We start from the raw sequence: 22,529 nt of genomic DNA, 5'->3' as shown, positions 1-22,529 counted from the left end.
GGAATCTCCCTAACCTCCGCCTCCAGCCTCGGACTCCACCTCAGTCCATAGTCCCAGTGGCTCCACCTCTGCTCCTTGCTCCTGCGCCTCCAGTCAACCATCGATCCATCAGCTCCACCGGGCTGCCTCATCCCTCCAGCTCTGCCTTGGTCAGGCGTCGACCCGCCATCATCTCTGGACTCCTCTCCACTAGCTGTGCCTAGTCGCTCCATCCCACCAGCTCCGTTGGGCTCCTTCCTCCCGCCAGCTCCACCTTGGTCCTCAGTCGCTCTGGATCTCCGCCTCGGTCACCAGTGCCCTCAGCTCCACCCTGGCTCCCCAGATCCTTGGCATCCCCCTGGCTCATTGGCTCTCTGTCTCCACCTCGGGCTCCTGCTCCCCCACCGTTTGTAGGCCCCCTGGAGTCTGTGGCCATTCCTCCTCCATGGCTCCTCCCACTGTCGGTTCCACCTTGGGCTGTCATTATGGGTGTGGCCTGGGTCCAGCTAGACTCCTCGTGTTCCAAGCTCCTCCCTCTGTGGTCTCCTCCCTGGCACCTCCCTCCGTGGTCTCTGTCTGCTGGCTCCCTCTCGGGGGTCCATCCTCCACCAGAGCCTCCTCCCAAGCTCCCACCTATGCTGCCTCCTGTTGTTGCCTAGGGTGCGAGGACGCACCTTCCGGGAGGGGGGTGAAATGTCAAGATTGGACCTGTTGTCATGTGTCAGTTTCCTGTTTTTCCTTATTTGGTCTGTTTCCTGTCCTTGTTTAGTTTAATTTAATTGATTTCCCACACCTGTGTTTCCTTGTTATCCTGGCTTTATATGCCCCAGTCTTTTAGTTCAGTTTTGTTAGGTCTACCAGGAACATGCGTGTGTCTTCCTTCTGTTTTCCATGTTGGATTTACCCTTGTTGGATTAATTAAGACTTTTCCGATTATCCTCAGCTCAGTGTTCCTTCTGGCAGTGTACTGTGACAGAGGGTGAGTAAACTGTGACAGAAATTTCATTTTTGGGTGAACTATGCCTTTATTTACCCAGTCATACAGCTTAACATTGCTCATCAGTGATTTAAATGTTTGAGTGAAATATTCCTTAAAATAAAGCATGGTAACAAATGAATTACTCAAACCACTATGCAATATGAGAAACAATTTCTTTAACAAAAATGAGATTCCACACAAAACAGCTTATTCTATTGCATTTTAAAGCATAAGATCTCTAATTTTCAGATCTTTGCATATGCAACAACACAAGGCCTCATTTCATTATGAGATTTTCAAATGAAATTAAATTCTTGATGGAGTCCTGCTGGTGGATTACATCACGTATATCCAGGCTCATGCATTCTCTGTCATCAAATATCTAAGCAGTGTTTTATTAACTATGCATGGAAGGAATTTTAAATTGCTCTGAAATATGATTTTCTGCTTCACTTACTGCCGGCCAGCCAAGATTATGGCCACATGAAGATTCACCAGCAAGATTTCACAAAAGCTGTTATGCTGATGGTAATTTTTTTCATCAAGGTTCATGGCAGGGTTCAATGGATGGATGAATAAACCAGTGAGAGATTATTAGAGTGAAAGCTGTTCAAGTTCTATGTAAGTGAACCTACCAACCATAAATATGATGACAGTGTGCATCATGAAGGTGAACTATGAATAAGCTAATTTATGTAAATGCCTTCATTGGTCTAAGTACCGGTGGAGCAGTGATTAATGTAATGTCTGCTGTGACTTTATAATATGTTGACAGAAGTAGAGCATGTCAGCAGTTGGGGAGTTAATCCTGAATTTTTCAGCTTTATATCTCTCTGAGAATGCTAATGTTTTGTGTTGCTTTCCCTCAACTAGTCCCCTGAGGCTTCTCATACAGATAAATGAACAGACACACGCACACACACATTATTCGTTCACATGAGACTTCAGTCTACACTCTACAAAAGAAGCTCATATTGACAGCTAAATATGTGTGTGTGGTGGCAATCATCAAACATTAGCTATTAGCTGTCTGCTACAGTAAGTAAATATACATTCTTCAGAGCATCCCATCAATCATGTCTTACAGGTGGTGCTCTTGTGTTACAGTTTCTCTTTGTCTGTTTCTGTGTGTGTTCTGAGGCTTTACAAATAACAGTTTGGACTGTGCAGATCACTTGCTTCACAGGCCAACTATCAGTAGGCATTCTGAGTTTAACACCAACTCAACCATCAAAACCTTGTTTGCTCAATTTCTGGTGATTACTTTATGCATCTGTACATGCCTGATTTGGAATTATTTAGTATTACCTGCAAGCTGTATGCAGATATTAATACATCAGGATCACAGTGCTCTACAGCAGAGGTCCCAAACCACCGGGTCGCGACCCAGTATGGGGCCGTGGAAGAGCTGCTTATGGGTCGCAAGAACGTTCTGAGAAAATTGTATATACATACGACACTCTGTTATTTATTACACGTTAGTGATTGTTCTAAGTATTCTGTATTTTCATTTGTTGTATGCTATTGCTATGGAGTAGCAATTTCAACAAAATTAAATGTTCAATTAGTAAATTAATGATTGTTCTGATCTGTCATATATACACTGTATATAGTCTGCATGATAGCTTTGAGGTTGTACATATGTTGGTTTGCTTTTAAACTTTTAGAATGTGTATGTGTGTGTGTGTGTATGTATGTGTATATATAATATATATTTGATTGATTGATTGATTATACAAGAAAGGAGGCAGGTGACAAGAAAATGGAGGAATAGGCCCATGACCCATTGGGTATATGACCCAGGTCAGACTCAAACCTTGGTCAACGTGAACACGACTGCGCTACTACACTGATGCACTTTTGTGTTCATCTCATGTGAGTGCATCATTGTCCCTTGTCACCACAGGTGACTGAGGTACAGATATTAAAACGGCTAGATAAACATTACACCATTGTGTAGGTGCTCTAAAAGTCAGTATTTGAAGCTCTTAGCTTGATCAAGTGTTAAAGTTTTTTGTAAGAATGTAAAATGGAGAGTCAGATTTAATTAAGTTCTATGATAAATGACATTGAGACTTAAGTTCTCTCCCTCCAAAGCATGACACTGGTAATTAAAGTCCTGCAGCTCCCATTTGCAGAAAACTATGGAAAAAGTTTCAGAAAGATCTTGGGTTGGAGAGTGTTAAACCAGTAGCTTAATGGAAAATAAGGCAGAGGCATTCGCCAGAACTGACAAACCAAGTACTCTTAGCAGTGCCTCTATGTAATGTGCAGAGGAGACCAACCAAACTAAAGACAAGGTCTCTGAAAAGAGAGAGTGTGGTGTAAATGGAAAAAAAGTTTAAAGCTTGATAACACAGCATAAAATTGCTCCTTGTAAATGCTGGCAGCTGTGGACGGGATGGGTGCTGTGCGGAGATATTTGTGTGTGTGTGTGTGTGTGTGTGTGTGTGTGTGTGTGTGTGTGTGTGTTTTGAGTCCATTGCTGGTCATAATAAAGGTCCCGACATGGACAGCATCCAGAATCACATATACACACTGCTGGGTACTGCTTCACCGAGATTGGCCATCAGGGCAGTGGGAGAGAGCCAACTCACTTACTGAGGACTCAAGAGAGAAGTGATTTTATCGACCACCATCACCATGCCACTCTTTCTTTTCTTTCTCTTTTTCAGGTCAAATCTGCTTTGTGCATGTGTGTGTGAGAGAGAGAGGGAGAGAGAGACAAAGAGAGAATGAAATCTTATCTATCTGTGCAAGAGTGCTGTTATATTCAGTTTAAATTAGCTTTTTCAGTTTTTTAACAAATAAATTAATTTTGAGTACCTTATGTTTCAGACGAAATGTTTCTGGTGGTATATATCAAAGGTAATATCATATATACTGTATTGGCCTATACCAAGAGTAATGTTTTCATTTGTAATCTATGAGGCATTCTCTGTTTTATATCTAAAATTAAGTCAAATGTTTTTGACATATAAAATCCCCATAGCAAACTTTGTATATGTTTATATGTAAATAATATCTATGTGATTATATGTTTTATATGGTATTATATAGTGCGACCATTTCAGTTGATATTCAGAAGATAGACTGGATTCATTCATTTCCAATTGAGAGCTGCATGGGAGCTTTAAGTTCTGACCCACTGCAGATGTGGATTGTCGAAACTGATTGTTGTTGTTTTTATTTATTTATTTATTTATTGACTAGGAAAGCTACTTTTTACTAGAGACATGCAGTGAAAACATGGTGATGAAAAGGCTTGGTTATTTCTGCAGATGACCTTATTGCATATGCATTTGTTGGAGTTTCCATTCAGATAATTCAGAAAATGTATGGGAGGAGAGTATTTAAATGAATAACGCAAGGTGATTACCAAGATTTGTTGTAGTCAATTTACTGGTATTTGTGTCATTATTTAACATCCAAAATAATATTAACCCATTTTGCGTGGCTACTAGATTACCTGCACCTGATCATCTGCTTTGTTTGTTTGCAATCCTATGCTAATATGTGATGCTCTTGGTAGTTTGCATTGGTCATTATGGAAATGATCTGGGGTTTGATCCCAAAAGCATCATTAGCCAATTATGGGCGCAAGTTCCATCATTATCAGCATAGTTCAACTAGTCTGTGTTTCCCTAAGCCATAATTCCAACGAACATTCCCAAACAGCACCTCAAAGGTGTGTGTTTGGAATGACAACGGTTAAAAAGCATAGTTTCTTGTTTGTATAACATGTGGACTTTAAATCTTTATCTTCAGCAAAATAAGCAAGCTGACATTCAGTACAATGCACATCTTTCATTTCTCTATGGAGAAACTTACCTGCCTACTCACCTAATTCATTTCCTGCATCCGTTCCTTAATATCACGATCCAGATTAGCATCCACCTGCAAAAACAAGAGAACTGTTACCAGCATGTTAAGTCCATTGAATTCAACTCTGTTTCTGATACTTGCCCTTATGCCTCTTAGCTATTCTTCAAACATGTGAATAAATTTACCTCTGAGTCCTGTCTGTCTGTTGTGCTTACAAGGGGAAAAGAGAATTAGCCCTAAGATGCCATGTCCATAATTTATAGTAAAAAATATGGCATTGATTTGATCTTAAACAGATTATTATAACAGAAGTTTTTACTCTACCAATTGCGTGACTTCATTAACCAACGTGGTTGAATGACAAATTTGCTACAATATTGTTTCGGGAAACCGTTGTGACTAGCTAGTTGATTTCTTTGACGATGCATTGTATTTTCAGCAAGTTATGTGTTGTACAGGAAATACACCCCTGGCTGTGTGTTCTTTAATTTGCACATTGTCAGTAAACCACCTGCAGATTTCATCGCTGTGATTATGGAATTGTGGTTTCACACCAATTTGCCCTGTGTAGTAAATCTGGCCCATGTGCTCTTTGTGTGTGTGTTGATCATATGTTATACTTAAATAAAAGTCCAAATTAAATTTGTTCATCATATAAAGAAGCATTCATCAGTATAAAACATATCAGTGGTTCTCAATTCCAGTCCTGGGGTAAGACTGCTCTGCATATTTTGTATGTCTCTCTTGTCTGACGCCCTCGGTTCAGTTCATGGATCTCCCTCCTAACAAGCTGATGATCTCAATCAGGTGCTTTAAATAAGGAAGACATACAAAATGTGCAGACCAGTTGTACCCCAGGAGTGGAATTGAGAACCACCGATGTGTCTCTTTAGAAGACTTGGATTAAACCAGTCACTTGATTCATGTGGTTTTCTTTAATGTTGTCTTTATGTATTGCTTTATGTATTGACTACTTAGACTTTCAATGAATGGATAACATGATGAGAGAATATAAAAAAAATAATAATAATTTTTTACTTATATATTGAAGATAAACGGAAGTCTTATGGCATAAGAGTGAGTGAAATTATGACACTTTTCATTTTTGAGTTAACTGACCCCTTAAAACAAACAGGTAGTCCTATCCCAAATTCACATTACTGATCATGCTAAAAGTTTATATGACAGATAATTAAAAAAATATTATGTTTGTTAGGGACGCATACGTTTTCAGATTGGCTTACATACAGCAAGCAGTTCAAATATTGGTCACTGTGGGACATTCTACTTCCTGTTTCTCAACCCCAGAAAAACGTGGATACTGCAGGATTTGTTAGCAAACCATTTGTGCTGTACAGTTTGTTACACTGGAGAAATAATGAGTAGTCTCTTTAACAGCTATTCACATATACTCATGTGATATTGGAATGCCAATATGCACTGTAGCCTGGCCCTGTGATGGCAGAGTACTGGCACATGGCCAGGAAAATGTGAACCAACCATCTTGCCAGCTTAGATGTAGAATCACCTGGCTTCAGTAATCACAACTGCTATAGAGAATGTAATGTCAAGAGCAGTAGTTGTTAGCAACTGATTGCATTGATATATTGTTTTCTGTCTTTCAGGTTTGTTAAGTCTTTTCAAAGGGAAAAGGAAATAGGGATTAAAGCCCAGGACACACTGCACAATTTTTGGCTGTCCTAGATTAAAGATTGCCATTGTGAAACAATCTTGGCAATTTCTATGATTGTGCCTCCTAATCAGTGGTCCTATGTCGTACAGTGAGGGAGGTTCAAAAACAGCCGTTGTCACAGTCTTGTGCCCAAACATAGCCTACGATAATTTTCTGACAATGTCAGAAATTCAGCATGATCATTACACAGTGTGTTTGCTGCTACTGACCGACCAATAAAAATGCAACATGAAATGCCTTGCTGATTAGTCTCAGCCTCAAATGTGATGCCCACAGACCGTTGGTTGACCATCTGATGCATATGGCACACAATATTGGAAACACATAAGGAATTTCGAAGTCATCATAGGATTGGTTGAAATATACAGGATTTCCAGGAAATGTGTGTGTCATGTTCTTTAATATTCCGCATGGAAACAAAGATGCTGTCGTGTTTACAACTCTGCCGTGCAAAGGTACTCTGATAATTGTTCGATTTTGGTAGGAAATTGGTTATTTTTGTTTTTGGTAAATTATAAACATCCTTTTTATTGTTGTTAAGTATCTTGAGTCAATTTCGTTGTTTTTCTGAAAAAATATTGGGTCGTCTTAACCGTTACTTCGAAAAGCCCCATAGAAACCAAGGCAGAACATGGTATAACACCAGTTACCACTCTTTCACTTTGTTTGGAACGCTCAAAATTAGTTATAACATTCTGTCTTTGTTTACCCGTGCGTCAATATGAAGTTACGGTGGCGGAGAACACCGGCCTGGAGTTATACGGTGTTCTGCTTTTGTTTTACTGTCCATTAAAGTCTACCGCATTTCAATTACGTGATACGTAACTATATACTGTACATACGTAACTTGTTTACTTTCAAACATCTGATCTGTCACTGAAGCACTTTATTAGACAAACAAATTAGATTTGTAATGCAGATTATTCACCAGGCTGTCACTTCTAGTTGGATGTGTGTGAACTCGAATGCCGTAGCATGCATGATCAATCACAGAATCACTAGTACTTACAAATCGAAATTTATCCATATCCTACCTTTTCTTGTAACCGGATAAAATCCATCCATGGCGATGAACGCCATTTGAGATGTTTAATCCACAAGCATTCTAAGCATTCCTGCTTGCTGGCATTCACATTAATTCACAAGTCGCTATTTTAGGTTAGGCTATTTTCATTCAAGTCGATATAAAAGCAATTATGCGATGTCTAGCATTCTTTTATGTTACTGCGCATAGCAAATAAATTGGTTGCAAAACTAACATGTGATTTGGTTGTATCCACTAACATGTGACTTTTGTGTAATTTTTAGTCTGCTTGTTACGGTCAAAAAACAATTAATAGTCACATTTCTATATGCATTAGCCTATATGAGATTATTATCACTAGATCAGAGCCCATTATCACTAGATTTTATACAAGTGTTCCTATAACGATTTTGTAAATGGTGATCAGCAACCAAATATTGGTAATATGGAAGTTACTATCTTTTGCCTTGGCGTGACTTCTCACATTTTGTAGAAAATTCAAAGGCAGAGTACAGTAACTTCAAAATAGGGGTAAAAATAAAGTTTGAGCTCACTATTTTTTTATGTAGATAATTTTCATTACTAAAATATCTACTGTAATTGACAAATTTCCATTGTCCTACCTATAATTAATTTGGCTGGACAAATAAAAACCTTTAAAGTCATTTTTCTAAGTTTCACACTCTAGCGAGTTAAGGTCTTTTGCCTTTGTAGGGCAGAACTGTGACAATTAGCACTTATCAGGATCAACCTTACGCTGGATTTTCAAAAATATGTGAAATATGTAAAGTTCATGGCATAGACTCTTTAAAATAAGTTCAAGAGTTTTACACACCGGTCTGTGATGATGCAGCACATTAAACAACATGGTTGCTTAACCTATCAGTCATATGGCCTCTTGGGCATTCCTTGGCCATTCTGCCATCAGTCTGAAGGTCTGGCTACACAAGACGGTGCTAAAACTTAAAACTGCTTACCTCAAAGTCTTTTCACTTCCTCTTTCACAGCTTCCTCTCTTTTTCAGCACAAATAAAAAGTACATTTTATTCTTCAATAGTAACTTGCATCGTACATTGTGACCATAGTATTAGTGTGCAGTGAGTGCACTGTGACCTCACGTTGTGACCATAGTATGAGTGCACTGTGACCTCACATTGTAACCACAGTGAGCACACATCGTACATTGTGACCATAGTATTAGTGTGACCATAGTATGAGTGCACTGTGACCTCACATTGTGACCATAGTATGAGCACATACTGAGTGTGCTGTGACCTCACATTGTGATTACATCGTGAGTATCTTGATAGCTCATGGTGAGATCACTGTGAGATCAAACTGTTGTTGACTGGGATGTGTGTCAGACAAACACAATTACTGTATACATTTATGTGTGAAGAGCATGCTCTTAAATATATACTGTAGCTTGCCAACAATGTAAGCTACATCAGTCATGTCTGTGAAAGCCTGTAAAAATCTAAAAAGTCCATCATGAAAAGGAATGTTTTAAACATTTAAGCTTATGCTGAAGTGCTGGGTGGCTTGAATTCAAAATTGCACTGCAGGGAATTTAAGGCCCTTGTCAGAGAGAGAAAATAAAGAAATGCAATTTTCTTTTCAGCTGTTGTAGTCTGAATTCTATCTCTAGAGCCCCATGTTCCGAGTTTCTGAATTTTGCATAATGGAAGAGAAATTACAAGATCCTGCCCAGATCTCTGCCTAAATTGTTCCCCGTTCAAACACTGCATGTTTAAACTGGAAGTAAGCTCCAAACTCAATAAACTTGAGGCAAGAACAAGATGATTGAGTTAACAAAGAAAAAAAAAAAAAAAAAACATAATTTAATGGATTTAAAGACAGAGCTCTTCTGCACTTATGCTTGGTTAAACATTCACTATGTTGGTATGTGTATATATAGAATTAGGTCTATTATAATATTCTTAACATACCAATTAACAATTTGGCTTAACCAAATCAACCTAAAAAAAAGAAGGAAACACACACACACACACACACACACACACAAACACACACACACACACACACACACACACAAATGAGTGATAGATACTTTTGTTAGTAAGAATCCAGTAACTGTCCAGCTACTATCGAATGACAATTTAACTAAGAGGAGTTCTGGGTAAAGCTAGCCTTTTTATGACCACCATGTTGCTATGACACTGCTGCACCTTTATTTCTCAGTATACTCCATCCCTATCTCTCTCTCCTTCTCTTTTTATCTACCTCTTGCTCGCTCTTTTAGCTCTCTCAGTGTGAGGGCTGATTTCTAAAAAAAAATAGTCGATTTGATAGTGACAAATACTCAATTGTACCTGGTATAATATTTATCTGAGCACAAGTGAGCAGTGCTGAATACAGATTTAAATTAAGTTTAGCAGTCCTCCAGGCCATCTAACCCAACATCAGTGCCTGACCTCACAAATTCTCTACTGGATGAATAAGCAAACATTTCCACAGAAACACTCCAAAATCTTCTGGAAAGCCTTCCCACAAGTGTGGCAGCTGATATAGCTGCAAAGGGGGACCATCTCCATTTTAATTAATTGCAATGTCATTACAGTACATTTTGATGTCCCCTTTTGTCCATATATTGTATATTATACATTGACAGTACTTCACAGAACGTCTTCAGTATTCCTAAAATCAACATGATGCAACACATTACAACCAATCATATGAAGAATACAGTTTTTGATGTTTTTTATATATATGTAAAACATGTATTTATTTACTTTTTTGCGCTTTATCAATGTTCAGTATTAGTGCAAATTTGACTTACATTTACAAAATGACACATTTTAAATCTCATCAGCCTCTCTTACTAACTGAAGTAAAATAAGTTTCAGTTGAAGTATTAAAAGGACTAAAATAAAAACAAACTAAAACTAAGTAAAAATCTTTAAAAAATAAAATGAATAAAAGCACAACAAAAGCACATGCAATTACTTAAACTTGAAAAATTCAAATGAAAACTACAAACATAAAAATAAAAGCTAATCCAAAATATTAATAAATACTATAAATATAACACTGGTGTAAATTTAGTTAATGTCAAGTCATTCTGAAATGGACGTAGATGGTCATCCTGTACACATTAAAACAATTATTACCATAATATAATGATGCTCTCCAGTCCCAATGTACTCTTACCGGTGACCTTAGCCACCCTTTATTCATCTGGCCTGTTTTCTTCAACGACAACTATCATAAAACATAGACTAATGTACCAGAATTTTAAAAAGGGCACCTTCTGTCAAGGCCTATTTCATTTAATTCAAGTCCTTTCAGCTTTCATTGCATTTCAATTTGATTACTTTTCATTCTGTTTATCAGAAATAGGTTCTCTTTCTGTTTGCTAGACTTTGTTTAGACGAGGTTGCAAGAAATGCATTAGTGTTTATGTTGTTCTCATGCCAGAGAGATCTTCATTTCAGTTGTCAGGTCTTATAGTGGATCTGAAAGCACTGTGTGTGTTAGGCCCATGTTTTATCCTTGATATGTCAAATAAATATGACATCTTACGTTTGTTCCAATTTAGGGAGGCCATAATCTCACAGGAGACTCCTGCTTCCTGTGTAAACGACAATAACAAATTCTCATCAGAACTGTGCATGGGAGAGAGAAGCAAATCTATTCTGTCATATCTGCTGGCTTTTATCTCAAGAGCAGTTGTGTAGCGGGAGGCGAAAGACACTCTGCTGCTATAGTTCAATTAGCACTTGTGGAAGAAGTCACAAATAGCTGTGAATTAGGGTTTGAATGCAACATGGAAAAGCTCCATTCTCTGAAGGTCATACAGAATGTTCTTGATGTGGGGGTGGGGGGGGGGGTCCCAAAAGGAATCATATTTACAAAAAGGATAACATGGCTTAAAGAAAATTAAGTTCTGTAAAAATACAGTAACATGTAAACACATTTACAGAACAACCTGTAGATGTTAGAGTTTTAAACTGTAATTTGAAGTAAAATTTGAACACCCTGTTTTAGTTGGAAAGCTATGCTGCAATTAAATTCCATTTTGTACCTTTAACATGGTGGTATAGAGAAAGCCACGTAAGAATCAAATATTATCTGAATTAGCTTTTCCACAAGCTGAGGTAAATACTAATGTATAATGTCTATGTGTCATACACACAAATACAAAACATCATCATGGCAACACACATTATTGCAGATTAACACACAGGTTTGCCTAGGCTGCAGCCTAGAGTCCCCACGTGTGAATCTACTTCAGTGCGAACAAAAAAGACCCGGCACATTGCAGAACGTCTGACAAAATTAATGTTTTGTATTTTAATAGCCCACGCATTGAAACCGACTCTCTGATGCACTCAAATTAGGCTACATAACATATCTAGATTGTTATTGGTATGTAGGCTATAATAGGTTTTGTAGTTGTCTATAGCCTAGCTCTGTAGCCCGCCCTATGGCCCTGTCTCCAGGTATTCATTAATCATGGAATATTTCCTGAAAGCTGTAGACTTTGTCCTCATCTCTCTGAACCTCTCCTTCTCAACAGTCTCAACAGCAGTTTCAAAGAGGCCAGAGGGTGAGATCGGGACATCATGGAAAAAGCTCTTCTCTTTTTCCTTTATCCAAGATAAAAGTAACCACGGATATCTTTCCATGTCCACCATAGCCTCCATTGAGTAGCTGATGGCAGCACTTTTTTCTACCTACGATTGTAACCAGTAAGGGTGTAACAGTGCACTATCCACTATTGAGTTGATGATGGCTGTTATAGTTAAGATTTTTAACTGTTAGGTTGTTTTTTTTTATAGATGTGTCAGGTGTGCCTTTAACATTGGCTTTGTGTTGGTGTGGTAAAGTTCATGAAGCAAATATACCTTTCCCATAGGCTGTGAGGTGGTCTGGCAAAATTATGCTTGAATAAGACACCTGTGAAGTCACTATGCAACGAAAAAACAGCACAACTTCGACTGAATGAAACTGCAAATTTATTCTCTGACAGCAGAGGCCCATTCTTGGTTGCATCACTCAAAAATACACGCAGCCAGATGATTCAGCCAGAAAGATGCATGGGGCCCTATGAACCATGAAGCCTGGACTAGTTGGCTAGCTAGGGAAAGTCCCTTAGTTTCAGTTCCACCAGTTTACCTACATTGTAACCAGTGGGGTTTAACAGAACATTGGCTAGCTAGGTAAGTTTCAGTTTAGTTTGCACCAATCCTGGGGTTTAAAGAAAGAAAAAGCCATCAAAACATTTCTGAAGATGGTCAGTTCCTCTCAGAAATATATTCATATAAACCCCAAAAACTGGTACAGTATTTTCTCCTCTTCGCAGACTTCATAAAACTTCCACAGAAATTACATTTTGGGAAATGATTGCAATGCAGTTTGTGAGCAATTCTGGGATAGAGATCGGCCATAATTTATTTTAAAGCCGGTCGACCAGTGCATCTCTAGAACCCGAAACTTTCCCACACTGCTGATTTAAAACAAGCAGGCAGTTCTCTGAGTCCTGGCATGCCATCTGAACTCGCCGTTCTTATTTTAGGTTGGTGTGTAGATCGTCGTTCTTCTGCTCTTTTCTATTGTGACAATTAGTGTTGCATTACTGCGCATGTCCACTTCTGGATTGATTGCCTATGGCTACTGTATTCATCGTCTGACCGCATGAACTGAACCGTGATGTTACACCCATAGTAGCCTTGACAGACACAGGGCCTGAACCACAGTGTGCAGATGCTTGACCCCATCCCTTGAGCAAAGGGCCAAATGGGAGTGGAGCTTCTTTACTGTGATTTAATCACAGTGATAAAGTGCATTCAGTACCCTCAAGAGCCATCAGCAGTCATAGGACTGCTGTTTGCCAGTAGAATTTTGCATGTTTCTACACATGCTTCAGACACTGGGCGCATTCCCATAGCATCAACACCATGACATAGCATCCCTCGAAAGGGAACGCTGGTTAAGAAATAAATTAAATGCCATCAAATATGAACTGTCACACAGGGATTTTTTTTTTTCACAGTGTATTATACGATGACTTGTTCTTTTTTATCAAAATGATACATTTAACAACATTTTATTGTTAAATTACATGACATAAGGTTAGATTTATTCATTTTTTAACAGGATTTTACTGTAATTTTCTTTACAATTAAAATTACAGTGTAGCTTGGCTATTCTGCATGACTAAGGTATTAAATTCTAAGTCTATGAGAGACACAAGAAAGAATAACATTTGGTTTCACTGACATTAAACATAACGGTACACATTTTGGTGTGATTTGAGAGCTGTTTGAAAAAAAAAATGTTATCAGTGAATTACTTAAATTTAAATTGCTTAACTTTAAATTTGGCTTCATATGGCTTTAGAAGACTTGGAATATGTGAATTAGTTGTATTAGCTACTTTTATGATGCTTATGTATGGTGCTTTTGGCGACAGTTTAACAACCTTGACTCACCATTCACTTTCAGTGTATTGGAAAGATCAGTGTAAACATTGTGACTAACATCTCCTTTTGATAAAAAAAAAAAAAAAATCATATGGATTTGATGACAAGAGGGTGAGTAAATGATGACAGCCCTTTAATTTTAAACTATTAATTAATCTTCTCTCATCTTTCTTTCTACAAGTCTTCCGTTTGCAACCTGTAGCTATTTGGATGTCAGTATTGTGATTAAAAACCACTTAAGATGCCAGTTTCTCACGCAACATTAGCTCCATATGGACTTACATACACAAGCATTACAGTGTTCTCCCTACAGCCCTTACCCACTAGAGAGAGAGAGAACGAATGAGCGCGGAGAATTCCTCCATCATCAAACAGACGGTTTGTGGCATCATTAACATGTTAATATGAACGTCTCTCTCCCCTCTCGCTTCCTAATTTTCTCACACACATACATTCAGACACAATACAGTTGTAAAGTTATATATCTTAAGATATAATATATTTTAGATAAATTATTTTCTTAGATTTTATATTGGACATCAAGTTGCTTTGTTAGTTGAATATAAGCCACTATAAACATGTTTGTCAACAGAACCACAAAGTAGACTTTTATTCACTGATCTGTATAATGACTGGATTGCTCATTGCATTCTAAACTGCTGTCAGATGGTGAAGCCACCTGAAGTGCTTGAGTAGCCATCTTCCTATTCCCTATACCGGCAGAGAGCATCATTGACTGACAGCCAAAACCCAGACCTAAAATCACCCGATTTCATGCATATCATTCACACAGGATTAGTTTTAAGATATGTGTATGTAAATTATTGGGTGGGTGTGTCAGCTCTGCACTTGCCAACACAGGTAACTGAGCCAACACAAAATATATTGTATTTATGTATGTAATTATGCAGGAAATATTAAACATGAACATATATCTGGTATTAGCATCTGATATTGATTAGAATGTACAATGAATAAACAAATCAATCCTCTGTTACTACAATGCTCTATGTTGTACTGAAATTCAAAACCATGCATCATCTTGGAACTAAAGCTTCATGTCTTTAAGTCTGTACCGTATGCAGTCAGCATTATTTCTCTGAATAAGTGATGATGTATATTTTTTTATGTTCTGACTGAGCAACATCTATTTCCCTCTTATTTCATTCTATGGTGTTGTACTAGCATTTCAGTTTGCATAGGAGCAAAATGTCATGCATGTTTAATTAATTAAATAATTAAACCATTGTTTAAATTGTTGCTGTTGACAAAATCATTATCGAAACATTTGTATTTAGCCTACTGTATGAAAACACTATTAACAGACAATAACCCGACAATAAACAAATAACCACTTACATGCTTAGAACATTTGTATTGTAAGATTGTACAGGTATACTTCAGATATAAAAGTGCTGACTTGTTAGGTGATGTTTTCTCATTAAAAAAAAGTATGATTTCTTATTAATTCAATAGAACTTATGGAAATACTAGGGAATACCAATATGGGGGTGCGGTGGCTTCACTTTTATGACACCATGAGCAATCCAGTTAATTAAGTGAATCGTTAAAGTGGTTTACTATGATTACATAGTGTGTGAGGTTGGCGTGGCAACCAGATACATTGCACACAAATAACTTTTAAAGGCTACGCTAGCAATAGCCTAAACACGTTGAATATAATGCACGATGTGTGTACGTGCTCTGGCATAGTAGACATAGATATATATAAGTAGATGCCTCTTTAGTGACTGTCTCTATGGGGCATGGGTTTAATTTGGTTTGGTCTGTGTATGGTTTTTTACTCTCAAAGCTGTGGAGCCCATTGACTGCCATTATAAGACTTATAGACAGCAACGGTACGAGTTAAAAATCTTTGTTTGTGTTCTGCTGAAGAAAAAAAGTCACCTACATCTTGGATGCCCTGGGGGTAAGCAGATAAACATCAATTTTTCATTTTTGAGTGAACTATCCCTTTAAATATATGCAGACATTCATATGAGGAGTTTTAAACCGCAAATTATTCATTCAGTGACAAATTTTATTTTTGAACATGCTGGCTACATCCATGCACACAAACACTTGATATTTAGCTAATTTTACTGAAAATGGATGACTAAGCAGTTTATATTCTGAAATCTATTTCTAGGTTTTGTTCTGTGTAAATCAAATAAAACGTAAATTGTCCTCCTCCTGACATAAATGCAAGCACTGAGCCGCTATAACAAAGTGTACCCTACTGCATAACACCATGAGATTGTCCAGGTCATCAAGTACAAGCACTGGCATCTTCATCTGACTTTATTTGCTTAGGTTCAGATTTCTCTGCAGATGCTGTATGTTGTAAAACAATATCCCTTCACGCCATGCAACTGGCAGGCAGAATATACCATAAGCTATTATCTGCCAAAAATTTGTCATGGGACAACTTCTTAGACAAATGAGATTGGGGAAGCCATAAGTAAGTTTGATTTTATTTATTTATTTACAAAATAACTGTTCAGAATGTATTAAAATTACTAGATTATGCATATTTACTTTTAAGTTACTTTGAGTTATATTGTGTTATGTTGAAAAAATATTAACACATATTTAGTCAAATCTTCCAATTGTTGGACCCCTTATTTGTTATTATTACTATTATTAATTTCATTTATTTATTACATTTTTCTAGTTTTGTTCATGTTTTTTGACGATGATAGCATGTCATGCATTCTGTCCATGTTGGCAGTTAATTTGGCTATTGCTTCTACCAACTCAGAAATGCACAGGATGCACAGTCAGAAAATGGGAAGCATTTTCTCCTCCCCTTCAAAAGTTGACAAGCCTAACTATCCACAATTACATGGATCATTGCATATTAGCATTTGCATTTTTCTTCCCTCCTGAACTGTCTCAAAACTGCATCTATCTGTAACAGCTGAAAATCATTGCTTTAGATTAGCTTGTACTTTTATTCACATTTATGCATTTGGCAGATTTACTTTATTTTTATTTACATCAGTTCTTGCATTACCTGAAAATCAAACCTATGACTTTGGCATCAGTAGGGTCGTGCTGACATATTTGAGCTACATGAGTGTTATACTATATACAGTATTGTTATACAGGCATAAACGGCACTATGTCCTCCTATTTTTTCTATTTGTATAATCTCATAGCAATTTATAGCAATATACATATATATACATACACATATATATATATATATATATATATATATATATATATATATATATATATATATATGTATATATATATTGTGACGAGTGGGGCGGGACCGAAAGCCGTGGGAAAGGAGCGAGGCCTGTGGAGTTAATGAGAATGCGCGACACCTGTGCCACTCACCGGTCTCGAGTCCCACGGAGGAGCTCCGGAAGGATAAAGGGAGGAGCGACGAATGTGTAAGACGAGAGAGGACTAGGCCTGGGTTTATTCTGGGGTTTGGTTTTGTTTGTGCACGGCAGTCGTCCGTGAGGGGCTGTCGCGCTGTTTTGTGTTTATTTGGTTATTAAAGTTTCATTTAAATGTTCGCCGTTTCCTGCCTACTTCTTCCCGTGCCTATGAAGGTTTTTATTGCATTACACTGGTGTCGAAACCCGGGAGGAAGGAGGGACGCACTGCCGAAGATCCCCCGCTGCTGTGGTGAATTCGCGGTGCCATCAAGCAAAGCGGAGCAGTCTGCCACCAGGGACGCTCGAGGCGGCAGGCTCGAGTGAGTTGCCGGGGGCAAAATTTAAATTCGAGCAGAAAATTTGCCTGATGCGTTCTCATGCAAGGCAATCAGCAAAGAGCTTATTGACACATCCGGACAGTGTTGGGGAAAGTTACTTTTTAAAGTAATGCATTACAATATTGCATTACTTCCTAGAAAAGTAACTAATTAGGTTATTAATTAATTTATGGAAAGTAATGCGTTACATTACTTTTGCGTTTCTTTTTTAAATCTTGGCAGGGCTTGCTTGCTTTGGTTTTAATATAGAAAGTTATATTTTTGGCAAATGTAAAAGCCCTTTCACACCAAAATCCTCAGGCTGAAGGAAATGTTCAACACTCTTCAGCAATAAAAAAAGAACAAATGTTAGTTTATCTTGAGTAATTTTTGCTTATTAGTATGGATGAATTGGATCATCGATGGTCAGTCGCAAAGACACTGGTTAATAAAATGGGGTTAAATATATAAAGGATATTTGAATTATTTAACATATTTCATTATTGCAGGTTTGCAGGTTTGCGTCATATTCTGAGTTGTTTTTAATAATTTTATTAATTGTGAGGAAAACTGAATCTGTTTTTTTTTTTTTTTTTTTTTTTGTGAGTGAGATGAATTCTGATAGGAAAGAAAAACCAAAAGTGAGATCTCTTTAACATCTCAAATATTTCTCCTAGACAGAAATAAGGTTACTTTAAGATGGAATGGAGATTTTTGCTTGAGTCTCCTGCTTCTCAAACTTGTCTCCTGAGACAAAAACTCAAACACTTTAACAGTGGTCTCCTTTAAAGCTTTAAAGAGATCTCAACAACATCACACTGTGCTCTGATATTTCTCCTTAGCTAGAGAATCTGAAGGTCTCACATTTGTCTTCTCCAAAGTTTCAAACAAGATCTCAACAGCATCACACTGTGCTTGGATATTTCTCCTAGTCTAAAGACTCTGGTGGTCTCAATTTTTTTTTCCTCCAAAGTTTCAGACAAGATCTCAACAACATCACATACTGTGCTCAGACATTTCTCCTTAGCTAGAGACACTGATGGTCTCACATTTGTCTTCTCCAAAGTTTCAAACAACATCTCAACCACATCACACACTGTGCTCAGATATTTCTTCTAGTCTAAACACTCTGAATATCTCATATTTGTCTCCTTAAAGCTTTAGAAGAGATCGCAACAACATCACACACTGTGCTCAGATATTTATCCTTCTCTAAAGACTGGTTGTCTCATATTTATCTCCTTTAAAGCTTTAGAATAGATCTCAACAACATCACACGCTGTGCTCAGCTATTTCTCCTAGTCTAAAGTTTCTGGTGGTCTCATATTTGTCTCTTTTAAAGCTTTAGAATAGATCTCAACAACATCACACACTTTGCTCTGATATTTCTCCTTAGCTAGAGACTCTGATGGTCTCACATTTGTCTTCTCCAAAGTTTCAAACAAGATCTCAACAGCATCACATACTGTGCTCAGATATTTCTCCTGGTAGTCTCATATTTGTCTCCTTTAAAGCTTTAGAAGAGATCTCAACAACATCACACAGTGTGCTCAGATTTTACTTTTTAGCTAAATAATCTTGGGGTTTCATATTTGTCTCCTGTAAAGCTTTAGAGGAGATCTAAACAACTTTACAAAGTGTGTTTTATGTTGTGGAGATGTGCATAAGGTGGGGGATCTTAATTTAGAGTTAAAGGCTATATTGAGAGAGAAATTATGCAGAAATAAGGGTAATGTTACTTTTTATAGGAGAATCTTTATGTACGTAGGCACATAATTTGTTTGTACTGGATATCTTAATTAATCAAACCTGATCTACAGAAAATGTAAACCTTGAGCTTTCTTTGGTGAAAGGCACATAAATGTCTTGATTATTAATTGACTAATTTGATTATTAATACATGGTAGAAATGTTTGAGCTAATATTGAGACAGTTGACTTGGTGACATTGTAAAATTATTGAGATCACTTTTGAAATTTAGAGGAGACAAATGTGAGAACTCTCAAGTCTAGTGTAGAAATATCTGAGCACAGTGTGTAATGTTGTTGAGATCTCTTCTAAAGCTTTAAAGGAGACAAATGTGAGAGATCTAGAGTCTGTAGCTAAGGAGAAATATCTGAGCACAGAGTGTAAAGTTGTTGAGATCTCTTCTAATGCTTTAAAGAAGACCATTGTTAGAGTTTTTTGTCTCAGGAACCAAGTTTAAAAAGCAGGAGACTCAAGCAAAAGTTTCCATTCAATCTTAAGGTAACCTCATTTCTGTCGAGGAGAAATATTTGAAACGGTAAATAGATATCTTTTTATTTTATTTTTCTTCCCTCTGGTTAGCTTCAATGTCATTTATCCACACCATTTCAATGAAAGACAATACATGCATTGTCATATTTGAAGTTGTTTTATGTAGACAGTGTTTTATTGCACAGTGATTTAACAGAGGAAACCATGACCTATTACAGTACATGCATGCACAAATGGGCTGTCCAATAAAAAATTTTAATACTAAACAAAGCAAAAAATAAATAAAAAACCCTTGGGACACTAGTTTTACATTTGTTAAAAAAAAAAAAAAAAAGGTATTGCTCTTATACTAAACATCTTGCACTTGTAAGTCCTTTCTAGTGTGTTTGGAAAATGTAGTGTATACAATGCTGGACACTGAAGATACATTTAAACATTTTAACTAGTAACCCTTGATATTCTGAAATGTTTGATGCTATTTAAATGATAATTTTTATTATTTACAATATTAGTAAAGGTTTAACGTTTATCCTAAAATAAAAGTGAAGACATCTTAAGACAAAGCTAATATCTCAATGAGACATATAAGAGAATCACCCCTTAGTATCCTGAGCATAGAGTAACATCTGTCAGAGCCATAGCCTTGTGGGCAGCACATCAATTTACTTCAGACAACATGGGTTTGAATCCCAGCTAAAGGTACGTTCCTGCTCCTGTTTAATTCTCACCTGCCCAATTGTTTCTTGTCTCTACTCCTACTGTCCTGACCATTAAAGGTGAAAAACCCCATTGCAATAAAAAAGCAACAGCAACCTCTGAGCAAAAAAAAAAGTTTTTATAATGGAGTCTTGCAAGAGATTACAGCAAGACAATAAAGAGATCTCCCATGTTTCTCACACGTTTCTCTCCCATTGTCATTTTGGATTCCATTCTTTCAGAACTTTCTCAGTTGTGTCTACTTTTATTTTTTATTTGTATTTTTGGTTTTTAGGTGTGAGATATTGTTGAGACTAAAATGAGAAATAAATGAGAATCACAACTCTCCTGAGGTTAGAAAGAGCAACCACTGAGTAATAAAATATTCCTATAACAGAGTCTTGATAGAGATTGCAGCAAGACAATAAAGAGATATTCTGTTTCTTCCACCACATTCTCTGTTTTCACTCTTATTTTCTCAAATATTTCTCATGTCTCATTTGTGTCTACTTCCTTTTCTCCTAAGGATATTTAGGATAAACATCTGAGACATTGTTGAGACTAAAATCAGAAATACATGAGAATCCCAACTACATCTCCTGAGGTTAGAAAGAGCAACCTCTGAGCAATAAGATATTCCTATAATCTTGATAGAGATTGCAGCAAGACAATAAATATTATATGTAACTCGCGTTACTTATTTGAAAACGTAACTCAGATATCTTCTTGTAAATTAAAAAGTAATGTGTTACTCTACAAGTTACAGTACTTTAATTTTTTTTTTTATCTGATTACGTAACTTCTGTTACTTGTAATTCGTTACCCCCAACACTGGATCCAGATGTAATAGAAAATGGGGGAGCGCATTAATGTAGCTGTCTGGGGAAGACGGTAAAATTCACCGAGTTGTGTGTGCCTCTGTATGGTGCTGTGAACCCAGACACGTCTGCGTTTGGCTTTCGGGCATTTTGGGGACTTCCACAACAGGAAGGTTGATTACTTGTGGGATGTTTCTCACCTCAGTAGTGTGAGTGAAAATAGTTTGAATAGTGAGTGAGGCGAAAAACATCCTGCGCGTAATCTAGAGTGAGTGATACGATGAGCATATTCACTTCGCATTTGGTGCGAACACACCATTAGATATATAATCACTAAGACTCAAAATTTTGCGTTTTTAGAGAGTAATCAGCTTGGTAAAATTTAAAGTAAATCTCTGTGTCTGTGACCAATATTTACTGAGCTTTGATGACTGATTAACCAAATAGTTAAAAAAGTGTCAAAACTTACGATAACTATTAAAAAGAATAGCTGAGCATAAATTAAAAAAAATTTAATTTAGGCATATTGTTTAAATTGTTACTGCCTTGAGTTATTATTTTGGAATAAATGGAAAATGCTTAAAAACACTGACTTGATGAGATTCATATTTGGCTTTAATAAACAAAACATTGATTAGATTGTTAATGTAAAAATATGAAATAGAGGTTTTGTTATTGTTATTTTTTTTCTGGTAGTGTAAGTAATGTTTATTTTACCCAGAACATGTGACTGGGACAGGAATTTACATTTAATAATTTTTTTAACGACGTTGCCTCCTCATCTCAGAACAAATACATTGTCCCATGTTAAATTATATGAAGAACTACTATTTAGAAACTTTTGTTTGTTTGTTTTTCTACTGTGGTCATAACTTGACCACAGGGCACCAAATAAAGTTGGATGTTCACTGGTGTCCCTTCTCAAAAAAGGTTGTTCTTTGGTTGAATTTGAATTTTTTTGTTTAATTTATGTAACCCTCGTTCCCTGAAGGAGGGAATGGAGACGTCACATCGGTGACCGACGATTTGGGAATCTCACCTGAGAGACCAATCTACTTTGAGTAAACTAAACGAGCCAATGCGCATTGCGTTGATTGCATCCAGCTGCTGCTGATCGCAT

Source organism: Cyprinus carpio, chromosome A1, assembly GCF_018340385.1.
Source record: "Cyprinus carpio isolate SPL01 chromosome A1, ASM1834038v1, whole genome shotgun sequence".
NCBI lineage: Eukaryota > Metazoa > Chordata > Actinopteri > Cypriniformes > Cyprinidae > Cyprinus > Cyprinus carpio.
This window is presented reverse-complemented; position numbering follows the sequence as displayed.